The 13,558-nt window shown below is 44.0% G+C and overlaps 1 long non-coding RNA gene across 1 annotated transcript; it reads left to right on the top strand.

The window, feature by feature from the left end:
• Window positions 1-6,613: 6,613 nt before the first annotated feature.
• Window positions 6,614-11,906, top strand: LOC135184789 (uncharacterized). The gene is made up of 4 exons (XR_010306176.1): window positions 6,614-7,220; window positions 8,219-8,492; window positions 9,097-9,215; window positions 11,802-11,906. It is a non-coding gene; the product is annotated as an uncharacterized LOC135184789 (long non-coding RNA).
• Window positions 11,907-13,558: the final 1,652 nt, after the last annotated feature.

Here is a 13,558-nt window from a genome sequence, read left to right as displayed (position 1 = left end):
TGTTTTTGAATAATTCTTCCATGTTATATTCAAGTATTTGCTGCTTTGTTTTGTTTTTTTTTCCAATTTTTAGACTTTGGTTTCTATGTTTTGAACAGCTAGACTAAACTACTTGAGTTAAAATTTCTTTAATCTGCAAACTGCTGAGCTTTTGCTTACTACTGTGACTCTTTCCAGAGCCATTCAGGTACAGCTTTACCTTTGTCTTGCGTTGGAAGAGATAAACGTCAGTCAGTGAACTCTAAATCTTTTTGTGTATCTACAGGGTGCGGCAGGGGGGATGATATGAATTCCAGTATAGGTGCAGGCAGATGTGGCTAGTAAACTTAATCCTTATTGCAACAGGATTGCTTTTTCATAGTTGCCTCTTGTGAATGCTTTAGAAGTAAGCCACATGTTGGCAGGGCTCTCACTCAGAGGTTTGAAGCTACTTTCTGAACTCTTTGCTTCTCAACCCTTTTTTTACTGCAATCTTAACATTCTTAGGAACACCCAAGTTTTGTTTTTTTTCTGTAGGTTTCCATAAGCTTAATTTTATAATCTCTCATCATTCATGGTGAAAACAATTACTGTTTTAAAATAGCATTAAAACAATTAATGTTTTAAACTAACATTTTGCTGTTTGCTCAGTTGTGGGATGACATTTGGAACAGAAGCATTAATGTTCGATGTTTAAAGCTGTTTTCAGAAATACATTCCAAATAAACATTGCTGCTTAGAATTGCAGCTACAAGGACAACTTTTTGGGTTTTCTAGCTTTATAAATGGAAATGAATACATATCCCAGAGCTTCTTAGCTGGGTTATCCTAGAATATATGGTAGCAAATATATGAGGGGGGAGTGGGCTACAAAATTACTATTTTGTTTTCAGTTTTAATTGAAAATATTATAAAGAATTTATAAAATATTATATTTGCTTTACATAATCAAAACCTCAGTAAATAGTGGATGAATTAGTTGATGTATGACTTGTCTTTGGCTTACAGTTATTTTTTTTCTTTCTTAATTTAGTATTCCTGCTTACTCTGACTGCAGTATGAAAAAATGTCATTTTCCTTCCTGTGAGTAAAAGAGTTTTTCAATTTAAATCAGTTGTACATGTGCTTGCTGTGTCATTCACAGACAGTTTCTTCACCTTGACAATTAAACTTTGGATTTCCTGTCACTTGTGGTATACATCTCTGTGCATACACTCATGGGGTTTGAAAAGCTCAGTAAATTGATGGCATTTTTTCCGTGTCGCCTGCCTGACCTCAAATTTCCAAGTCTTGTTTCTTCCCTGATTTACCTGTTGGCTTTGGTTTGTCATTCTCTAGCACAATGAAAATTACACATTTCCTTTTAGTTTTTTGTTTGGTTTATTTTTCAAATCATCTGCTGGTCTTTGAATGTGTTTTAGTTAATGGGCCAGAACACTTGTAGCTTAGGGAGATACTCTTGAATTAGCTTTTGTCTTTTAGAGGTATCTGATTGTAGTTTTCTCTTTTCTCTCAGCTGAAACAAGCCACTAATTGTTCTCACAGAATCAGAATTAATCAGATTGGAAAAGACTTTCAAGATCTTCCAAGTCCAAGCTATCACCCAACACCATCTAATCAACTAAACCATGGCACCAAGTGTCTCATCCAGTCTCCTTTTAAACACCTCCAAAGATGATGACTCCACCACCGCCCTGGGCAGTCCATTCCAATGCCAATCACTCTTTCTGTGAAGAACTTCTTCCTAACATCCAGCCTAAACCTGCCCTGGTGCAGCTTGAGACTCTCTCCCCTTGTTCTGTCACTGGTTGCCTGGCAGAAGAGACTAACCCCTCCCTGGCTACAACCTCCTTTCAGGTATTTCTCTGGCCCAGCATTTTGATCTCCTCTGTGTCTGTTTAGTGTTCTTCCTAATGAGACTGTATTCTGACTTGGTTTTTTCCACATTATATTTGAGGCTTCTTGTTGGGAAGCTTTCTAATAGTTCTGAATTTGTTGAAATATGCCAGAACATTATTTTGCTATTTCTTCTTCTCCCAAAATGACAATCTGGTTTCAGGGTTGGCTTCCATGCATGTTTTTGGTCTTAATCAGGTTCATCCTAGCAATCATGGTTGACTTACAGCCATTCCTGTAACTTACGTAAACTACTGCACGAACTTGGTGAACTGTTTGCTTCCTCCTCTGCCACATCTCCAACAGATAAATGATTCTTGCAATAACATCCTTCCTATTATTTTTGTGCAGGTGGCTTTTGTTTTTGTGGCCTAGCTCCAGTGTTTCCCCATGTTATTTTTCATCAGGTTTTTATTAACAATATTCTGATGTAGTAGTTTTGTTCCACAAATTCTCTGTCATGATTAGCTGTGTAAAAGCCCTTAGTGTTCATTCATCCTGTGTCCTGGCATTTGTGTATTGAGAGCCCAGATATTAGATAAGCTTGTCTTGTTATTTGCCTTTTGGTCCCTATGACCTAATTACAATTCTTCCTCTCCCTCCCTACCTTCACAGACACACAAACACACGCCCTTATGATAGTAGCCTTTTGACTAGGTCTCTGCTCTGTACCATCTTGTTTACTCACTTTTGCATCCTTCATCCTACCTAAGAGGCTTCAACTTGATGAATGAGTGCTCAAGGTTACTTCTTCCCTTCATCCCATGAACAGAGTTTAGGGATGCCAGAGTCCACCTGCCCGTACCATATGCGCATAGGACATGGTACATGTACAGTCTGCTAGCGTTGTGCAGAAGTACTTGAAGTATTAGGGCTCATTTATTTGGACTTGTCATTGGTCATGAAAACAAAATGTGATAGCTCCTGCTGTGATGCAGTTCTTTTCTAAAACAGCCTTGGTTGTGTTTTGAGGCATCTCTTGAGCTACCAACACCCAAGTGCAAGCCTGATGTTGATAATGAAGCCAGAGTTTTCTTTCCTGCTTGGTGACCTATTACCAGGCAGTGTGCCATGAATTGGCAAGACTTGCCTTTGCTTACCCTCCCTCCTCCTCTGCTGCCTCAGCTAATTTAAATCTCAGCTATTCAAGTCAGGGGCTTAGCTTTCAAACATACTCTGTCACGTGTGTTCTGTAAACCATAAACAGTAATTTCCTCTGACTCACTCTGTCAGCCAATGACTGTCCACAGGTAACTTGTTACAAAAATCTTGGCTCTATTTACCTTCTGCTACTGTAGAAGTGCCTCAGCAATATCGAGTCAGCTACAGGAGGGACTGAGAAAGTTGCTATGAATATCACCATTTCATACAGGAACTACAATGTCCCTGGAAGTCTCCATGGGCTGTAACTAGGAGACTCAGACTTGTCAAGGCCTTTTATGTTTGGTGGGTTGCTTTTTTAAAGCAAGATTTTCTAAAATCTGGAGAAGTAGCTGACTACTGTTTTCAAATGTGCCATTTGAAATGCCACTTGAAATGCTTATGCTCCTGCCCTGCTGAGCCTGGGCTCACTTGAGAGCTTTAATGATATTTTAATGAATTCATCACAGCCACGATTTGGTCTGCACACAGCTGAACAGCAATCATGGAATCATAGAATGTTAAGGGTTGGAAGGGACCTCTGGAAATCATTGGGTCCAGCCCCTCCCCATTCTAAAGCCGGATCACCTAGGACAGGCCCCACAGGAACATGTCCAGAAAGGTTGTGGAGTCTCCTTCTCTGGAGACTTTCAAAACCACCCTGGGCAGCCTGTTCCAGTGCTCCATCACCCTCACAGTAAAGAAGTTTCTCCTCATGCTGAGGTGGAACTTCCTGTGTTCTAGCATATATTGATTATTCTTTGTCCTGTTACCAGGTGCCACTGAAAAGAGCCTGTCCCCTCCCTCTTGACATCCACCCCTCAGATATCTACAGACATTAATAAGATCCCTCCTCAGCCTTCTCCTCCAGATTTAGTCCTGTGCAGTTATATAAACAGACATAAACACCCGCAGGGGGGCTGTGCTACAGGTACATATCCCTACACACAAAGGTTAGCCACAAACACCTCAAAAGGGTGCATGTAGCTGTGTGACACCCCACCAAATGCACAGCAGGTAGTCACTGTAAACTTGCCATCATCCAGCACTTGTAGCACTGTGAGGTGCCTGCTCGGTCCAGGTTTAGATGGGCTCAGTCCAGCAGAGAACAAACAGTTTGGAGCATTTGTGGATTTTTTCTGGGGGGTGGTGTAGTTGGTGATGTTTTTCCTAGGTGGTTGGAGGCTCAACATGCAGTAACTGCACCTACAGAAACGTACATCAGACACCGCTTTGTGTCTCACATTTCCTGTAGCTGGCATAAGGCTATTCACTGGAACAAGGCTAGCAGTGCTGATACACTGCTCCTTGTGGGCACTGCTGGGCTCCTTATGGGTCTCTGTCCTATTTCTGTCCTAGTTGTCAGCTGCATAAAATGGTTTCCATGTTTTGCGTCCGTCGGGCTTATTCTCTTGGGCCGCCTTCTGTGTAAAGTGTGCTTGCTTCACCACAGTACGGATTGGAAGTGCACAATCAGCCTTCAAAGAAGAAAAAGGTTTTGACTAGTTTTCCTTTGATGTGGAACGTTAGCTCACAACCTAAGCCTGCCTCTTTCCTCTTCCTTATGAGGTTTTTTCCCTTCTCTCTAATTTTGGTTTCTTTCTTGTTTTGTCTGACTCACCTTCTGTCCTTCACACCATTTTTCCCTCTCTAGTGTAAGATGAGGCACTGACTCCTTTTTAAATGCTACTTCAAAGCTCTTTATGTTCCTATATTTCTCTAATGTTTATAGCAAAGCAAGCTTACATGCAGCAAAGCAAAAGCTGACAAGAGTGTCTCTGATTTCCCTTTCTCCCTTCAGGGTGACAGAGCCCATCTGTATGTGCCGTCCTTCTGCTGGCTGACAGCAGGATGGCAGTGAGCTGCGCTGTTAGAGGCTGGGGACAGACTTTGAGGAATGCAAGCAACTCTGATGTATTTCAGTAATGCAAGAGGGAGAAATGATTGAGCTGCTTCTTTTCAGCAAGCTGCTTTACACTCATTTTTATGGTTAGAGGAGGAGATCCAAACTATATAGAAGAGATCTTCTAAATTTTTATTGCATAACCTCAGCTTCTGTGAGCTGCATGCCAAAGATAATTTATCAGGGGCTGATAACAAGGGCAGATGTTGTGTAATTGCATCCAAGAAATAAACACCAGCCTCCCACCAGTGCTGTGTATATTCACTGTGTTACCTGGAACTGGAAATAGACCTAATTCATGTAAAAAGATTGAGCAAAGTTCTCTGAATCACTTTGAAAGGGAACCTGGCACAACCCTGGATGGAGGTAATTTCAGCTCTTCCAGTGTTTTAATTTAAGAGTGCAGCCCACAAAGCAAAGAGCAATGGGAGAGTACAAAGCTCTCCCACACAGCAATGTGAGGATAGGTCAGGAAGCTCTAGAAAGGTGAAACATTGTCAGAGAAGCATGAAGATCTGTAGAGCAGTGCTGTAGCTTTGCAAGCACAGAAACTACCTAATAAGATCACCTACAAAAGGTAGGTTTTGAGAAACCAGAGGCCTACCAAGACTGAAAATCCTTAATTTGGCCTTTTGCAATATGATTGAGTCATATGAGTGTGCCTGTAATAGACATGGCTTGACTTGAGGTGGTATAACTGGTAGCTTAATCCCAAAACAGAGCCAAGTCATGTACATTTCTGGATTACCTAGAGGTATGCTTCCAAAGGCACAACATAAAACACAGACTTATGCCTGTTTTGGAAAAATAACAGTAGCAGCTTGAGTGGATGCAACTTGGCCATCAAGATGCTGAGCAGAAATGAGGTAAAGTGAAAGGAACAGACTAGAAGTTGCTGAAAATACAGAACTAGAAAAATGCTCCCTATCTGGCTAAAAAGTGAAAGCATTCATGAAGATACACATCCAGGGAGGCAGCAATGACAGTAACAGGTGAAAAGGTGCCTCTGAGGAAAGGCAAAACATGACACAAGCATTACTCAAGCAATGTGATAGTTTCAGTGGTAACTCCTGGAAGACTTAATTCAAAACAGCCAGGAAAGGCTTCCTCAGCTGTCCACCTAGGACTACTGTTTCAAAATCTAAAAGGATACAGTGACCAAGGGGCAATTTTTTACTGCAGATTAAATCCTCTCCTAAAGCTGGCCTGTCACAGCATTGCACCATGAGCTTAGAGATGCAACAGCTGTGGATTACCTAGACAGGTAAGCAGCAAGGATAGAAGAAACCACAGTAATCCTACTGCTCTCAGCTTGCTAAACAAGAAGTCAGTGGGGTTTCTTTGCCCTGCAAGGCTCTTCCCTTTCTCTCCTTATCCAGTTTTCCAGTGGAAGGTAGACACCATTCCACAGTAAACACAGCACTGGCACCTTCTCCGTCATCCCAAAGCACAGGCTTCTTGTTGTAGCACAACTTCTTTGCTCTCTGCTGATAGCAGATCTTTGCTTCATGCACTCAGCAATTCAGCTTTTCCCTGTGACACTGGGAAAAGGCAGCAGCTACCAGCAGCACAGAGAACGGTGAGGCAGGATAGGAGTTGGAGCACTTGGTTTTGCTGGCAAAGGAGGGAAGACTCGACTCTAATGAAGAGGAAGGTCTGGAAAGCTAAAGCATCTCCAGAGAAGTCTGGTATGTCTCACATCTTGAAATACTGTAATTGCAGTAGCTCTACAGACGGATTTTAGGATGAAGGCCTCCAAGATACAAGTTTTCTGCATGTCTGCTGTTAGAACAGTAATGTTTTCATGAGGAATTAGCAAAACTTAAAAATCCTCTTAGCCAGCATGTGAGGCAGAATAAAGAAAATCATATTTGCTTTACTAAAGCTAAGAGAAAGGCAGTTTTGGTCAACTACATTTTCAAACTCACCAGTGTACTTCTCCAACCCTTCACAGATTGCACCAGCCTGTACTGATATTGAGGATTGCCCTGACCTAGGTGCAGGACCTTGCACTTTGCCTTACTGGAGCTCATGAGATGTGTGTGGGACTGTGTCAAAGGCTTTACAAAAGTCCAGATAGGTGACATCAGTTGGTCTTCCTTTGTCCACTGATGTAGTTACTCCATTGTAGAAAGCCATTAGGGTCAGGCAGGACTTGCCCTTAGTGAAGCTGTGCTGCTGTCTCAATCACCTTCTTGTGCTTCTTCTACTTGCAGTGTTTTTTCCTGTACGTGTTCAATTATGGCGACCCAGCAGTGGATTCCCAGGGACTGAGTGCAATGTAGTGGGCCATGGCAGCAAGGTACTGGGGGTAGTTTACAGCCTGTCATGGCTTCTGGGTTAAGCAAATAACCACTTTGTGTCTCTGTGGCCTCTTTGAATCACACAACTGCTATCATGTGTGCTACCTTGTGACGTGAACTTCCAATGTAATCGTCTGTGCAAACATTAGTTTTAGAGGCCATAAGAACAACTGAGAGTGGGTGCTCTCATGTCCAGAAACAAAATTAATGTGCAAAAAGCCTGTGTTCCATTCTAAGAGATGCCAAAATGTTTAAGCACTGAGCATTCCCATGCAAAGGAAGGCTATGAAATTAGATGTTCATTCTCTGCCCGTTCTTGCCTGCTTTCAAGAATGACTTGCTCCGGTGTGTTTTCCTTGCCATCCAAGGAGAGGGAGGCTGCTCAGATTTCTCCTTGAACCCATAATCCACAGCATCCCTAGGAATATTTAGCAACCTAAAGGCATCTTATATGCCCAAGTGTGAACAGCGAATCATTCCAGCGTGATCATTCCAGTCTGGTATAAGTAGGTGTACCAAATGAGAAGAAACACAGCTACTAAATGAAACTGAGGATCACTTTGGTACCAAGTTCAATTTATGCCTTTTTAAAATTAGACAGTAAACACTTGCTTTTACTACTGGCTTGCCATTAATTTTATTTCAATAGATCTATTGCTCAATATGCAAAATAATCAGACCTCTTACTCCCTCAGCATCAAATAAAAAGTAATTATAACAGATATATAATTCACAATTAATGAGTTAGTAATTTTGGATGTTGTTTTACCTTTTAAATGCTTATAGCAAGCACATTAAACAGTGAAGTAGGCTTGAAGAACAGTGTGGAGACAAAAATCTGATTCAAGCAGTGCTTTCAGCATTTTTGTTCCCAGTGCATTCATGCCTAAACAGCTGCAGAAGCCCTAGGAAACTAGGCAGGCAGCAGGGCTAAATAAGTAGATGTCACCTGCTTTTGTACCACACAGTCAGTCACCAACACCTCCTCTGCTCCCAGGAAGCAGCCTTGGTTTGACCTGAGCCCAGGCTGCCTACATACACCATCTGCCTGTGCACTGGCAACCTTGGGGATTGATTCTGCTGAAGCCTGTGGGCCACCAGCCCTGCCTCAGTTCGTCATGATAAGGGCACCTGGAGCAGCTGACCGCTGTGAGATAACTGGGGTCTACTCGTCTGCAAGCAAGCACCTCCTGGATATGCTGAGCATAGCAGCGCTGTAAATCTCTAAGGAAACCCCCCAAGATCAGCCTGACAGCTCTCCATCGGAGGAGGTACCTAGCAGGGCATTCTGGCCTGAGGGGAGCTATTTTACCCTGCAATATAAGGACAGTTGTCTGATCTCTGCCCAGCATGATGACCAGTGTACAATCTGTTGTTGTCCAACTGCATAGGGCCCGTTTCTTCATTTGGGGAAGCAGAACCAGGCCAACAACTGCTATGTATTTCTGCCACATGACATTAGTCACCACCATACCCAGGCCACCATTTCCATCCTCTTTCCCAAATATCCTCCATAGATAACTGTCAGGGGCAGGCAGTATGTTAGATGCCGCAGCACTTACATTCCTACCAGCTATTCTTCCTCAAGAGCTAAGGGATCAAGAAGGTTGGTTGACAGGAACCACCTGTCTATGCTGCCATTATTCTAAAACCTGGAGCTTCACAAGAATCCCAGAATTATAGCACAGGCCTAACCTCTTGCAGCCATTAATGCTCATCTCTCAAGAAGGCTGTTGGATACCACACCTACGGTGACTACAAAAAAACAGGAAAGCCTAGAAGAGAAAGCAAATTAATTTTGAAAGATAAAAGGGAAAAGTTGCCTTCCTTGGCCATAGAAGTGACTTTCATTGATGTTTCTTTTTCTGAATGCAGTAGGACAGGCTGGATGGAAATAACTTCAAGAAGTTTCCAGCTTTCTCATGGTATAGTCTATGGATCCTGGTTTCTCCTTCCCCTTCCCAGAATGCAGAAAACACAACCAGAAAATTCAGGTGAGTAAACACATAATAAGAGTGACTCCAGGGCTAGAGGCTGCAGCCTTGCTACCTGTTCTTCTAAAACATCATCCCTTCTCCTGAAGGCATCTGAAAACAAGCCACATTTCTTTTAATTCTACCTAGTGTGTTTTGGGAGCACTTACTTTTATGAAGAAGGTCGAAAGGACACTTGTAATACCAGCCATTTGTGCTGTGTGACAAATTTATTTCTTGGGTTTAAATGACTTGATTCTTCAGTTGCTACACTTTGGTTTGTATGAAATATCTCAACTCACAAAACTATGATTGCAAAAGTCTATTGAAGGATTTAAATTAACAAAACTGAGGAAGCAGAAAAACCACAGCTGCAACAGCTCCTAGGGTTTGGCCACTTTCATCTATTTGTATTCCTTCTCCTTCTCCAAAGGTGTCACTGCCATACTGATGCCTCTTCTAAAGATTAATTAGCAAAGCAATGAGCGTGCTTTATCCATTCTTTTCCCCTCCCCATCCTCAGGGTACATACGGATATTGGTCAGCTTTGCTCTTTTAAATTACACACTTTGTGATGTTATTTATGAAGGTCAGATTAATTAAGTCTTGCTTTATGTACAGCTGCTGTTTGGAGTGGAGAGCGATGATTACATTAGCGTTCAATTTCTAGTTCCACAGTCATTGAGAAAGCAACTCTATAGTAAACAATTCCCTTGTGCCAGGAATGCATTTTCTCAGTGAATGAGGTCATACGAGATGAATACAAACCAGAACACTCAAGGAGGGCAAACCTTAGTTTCCACTGGCATACTACAAAAGAATCGATAAAACCCGCTGGAGAATTAATTGCAGTTCATAAGGTCTTTGCTTTTGAACATATTCTTCACACAGAAATACATGACACTTTACAACACAGAGAACAAAGCAACAGCAGACTATTAGCAGAGCTTTATTGTTGAGACCAAGGTTGTAAGGTGGCCTGTAAGCCACGAAAAAAGGCCCAAACCCAGTATATATTTCTCCACAAAATCTGCTGTGAGGGAACTCCACACTAATCTTGAAGAGCTTTTAAAATGTGGTTAGTAAGATGTGTGTGTCACATAACTTTGACTGATCAGGACCACATCATGGGTTCAGGGCTTTTAGAGACCTTCAACCAATTTATTTAACCTTTGCTGCAGATGATTTCTTGCACCCATGCCCTCACCTCACCTTGATGTTGAGTGATATTGTGAAAGACAGATTTGTCTGCTTTGCTTTATCTTCCCAGTGCTGACATTTGAGCTTTGAATGTCTCATCAGCTTCTGCAGTGGAAGTCTATAAATAGTCTATAGAAACTACCTGATTAATCTCCTCTCTTGCATTAATATTGCTGGAAAGATAACACATATAGACTGCCCTGAATATAAAAGGAAATGAACACATTTGATTGCTGCTTTTTCCAGTCACATCTCGTGTTGACTTCTGCTCTATTTTATTAGATGTACCACTAATCAAGTTCTGTTATTGTCACTGTAGCAGCTAGTATCATAATCACAGAATCATGAAGGTTGGAAAAGACCTTTAAGATCAAGTCCAACCATCAGCTCAACTACCATGACCACAGAACTGTATCTTGAGGCAGTACATCTACACACTTCTTGAACAACTCCACCATCTCCCTGAGCAGCCTGCTCCAATGCCTCATGACTCTTTCTTTTCCCAATATCCAGTCTAAACCTCCCCAGCACAACTTAAACCCATTTCCTCATCCTATCACTAGTTACATGGGAGAAGAGACCAGCACTGGCCTCACTACAACCTTCTTTCAGGTAGTTGTAGACAATAGTAAGATTTTCCTTTAGCTTTCTCCAGATTGAACAAGTCCAGTTCCCTCAGCCACTCCTCATATGAAATGCCCTCCAAATCCCTCACCAGCCTCGTTGCTCTTTTCTGGAAACCTTCTAGGACCTCCAAGTCTTTCTTACACTGTGAAACCCAGAACTGAACACAGTACTGAAGCCGTGGCTTCACCAGGGCCAAGTATAAGGGCACAATCAATTCCTTAGTCCTGCAGAGTTTCCCCCTCCCACTTCCTCATGCTTCTGCAGCACCGAACTCAAAATGCCACCAAAGGCATATCTCAGGTCAGTCCTATTTCAGGACTAATTCTTGGTTTCAAATCCCTTCAGTACATGAAATTCAGGGCCTTTGTTCTCACTTGGAAAAGTGCATAATCCCTGCCCACATCTCTGTTCACATTTCCACCTACTCACTACTTCTAATCTCCTCTCCAATATTATTTGCACACCCTTTTGTACGCCCTCTTGCCTAGGGGCTTTTGGTTGTTGATTGTCTTTTTTCTGTTTTTTCAAAATTACTGTGTACAAGTCCACAACTACTGAGAAACAGCAATCTGAGGGAGTTTTTCAGCTACAAGTAATTATACCACAATTTCAAAGAAATATCAGATGGAGTCATAAGAAACAAATATCTAAGTAAGCTGAATCTATGGGATTGTTTTTATTTGGACTGCTCTGGAAGGGTAGGGTTATTCCTTTGATTTTTCTTCTGCTGTTATGTGTCTGCAGCTGAGAAACATGCTTGGTTTTAATTTATATTCACAGTATCACAGTATCACCAAGGTTGGAAGAGACCTCACAGATCATCAAGTCCAACCCTTTAGCACAGAGCTCAAGGCTAGACCATGGCACCAAGTGCCACGTCCAATCCTGCCTTGAACAGCTCCAGGGACGGCAACTCCACCACCTCCCTGGGCAGCCCATTCCAGTGTCCAATGACTCTCTCAGTGAAGAACTTTCTCCTCACCTCCAGCCTAAATTTCCCCTGGCGCAGCCTGAGGCTGTGTCCTCTTGTTCTGGTGCTGGCCACCTGAGAGAAGAGAGCAACCTCCTCCTGGCCACAACCACCCCTCAGGTAGTTGTAGACAGCAATAAGGTCACCCCTGAGCCTCCTCTTCTCCAGGCTAAACAATCCCAGCTCCCTCAGCCTCTCCCCGCAGGGCTGTGCTCAAGGCCTCTCCCCAGCCTCGTTGCCCTTCTCTGGACACGCTCAAGCATCTCAGTGTCCTTCCTAAACTGGGGGGCCCAGAACTGAACACAGTACTCAAGGTGTGGTCTAACCAGTGCAGAGTACAGGGACAGAATGACCTCCCTGCTCCTGCTGACGACACCATTCCTGATGCAGAAGCTTCCACAGAAGCAACACTAAAACTCTGCGGTTGCACCCTGCAGGGAGCGGTACCCTGGAACAAACCCCCACCATTGGGATTAGATCTTAGAGCAAGGGAGCACTACTAACTGCCAGAGGAAAGCGGTGGAGATCACCTGCTCCGAAAACAGTCCCACAGAATCCACGTTTGTTTTGACTGGATGTGAGGATGTAAAACAGGTTTGAAAACCTCCCCATGCTCCAGCCAGCTAATTATCCTTCATTAAATGTTTGATGTTTGCTGCTTCACTGACAAATGATTTTCCGCTCGAGAGTGTTCTCTGCCCCTTTCTGAGTGCCTAACAAACGCTCTGACACCTTGCCACTGTTTTAATGGTGAAAATTGGTAACCTCGGGCAACGTATTAAGTTTGTGTACACCTGTGTGCTTAATACTCAATACATTTCTCTAAGCACACGAGGAATCCAAGTGCTTACTATAGCTGTACGTAATCATTTTTACCTTTCCCTCCCAAACCTGGCGTTTACTGCCCCATGAAAGGGGCGTTCAGGCCTAGCACTTCGCCTACACCAGCCACCTCCAGGCGGACGGCAGGGGCGAGTCCGCTGGAAGGGGACATCTCCAAGAAGGCCTCTCGCTAAAAGCCAGGATCTCCACAGGAGCCGAACTTCTCGGACCGAAGCATGTCTTGGGTCATCTTCGGTGAAGCCTTCACTCTAGCTTCGGCATTAGCCGCTCCCGGGTTCCAGACGCCACCTCCTCCTCGTCCCCTTCTCAGGGCCGCAGTGGCGGACAGCTGTCACCCGCCTCACGGCGCCGCAACCCGGCCCCGTCCCCACCTCCGCCTCCACCCCCGTTTCGGCGGGAAGCGGCCGCCTGCCCTTTGTGACGAGGCAAAGTCCCCGCGGAGGGGCAGCCGCAGCGCTGTCGCTCCGCCCCTAGGGGGCGCCCGCCCTATCCCCGCCTCCTCGAGTTGGGATCTGCCTTCCCCGCTTCTCTTTGCCTCCGACCATGACCCCGCAAACACCCGCGGGCTCCAATCTCCGCGTCCCGTCCCGCCTCCTGGCCAATCCGTGTGCACCTTCCCTCCTTCGCCGGCCAATCCGAGGACACAGGCCCGCGCCCGCCGCGGTAGCCAATCAGTTGGCGGAATAGCTGCGGACTCTCCACCTCCTCGCTGGCCCCGTGGCAG

This window comes from Pogoniulus pusillus, chromosome 21 (assembly GCF_015220805.1).
Source record: "Pogoniulus pusillus isolate bPogPus1 chromosome 21, bPogPus1.pri, whole genome shotgun sequence".
Lineage (NCBI taxonomy): Eukaryota > Metazoa > Chordata > Aves > Piciformes > Lybiidae > Pogoniulus > Pogoniulus pusillus.
The sequence above is the reverse complement of the archived record's forward strand: the minus strand, read 5'-3'. Positions and strand labels throughout refer to the sequence as shown.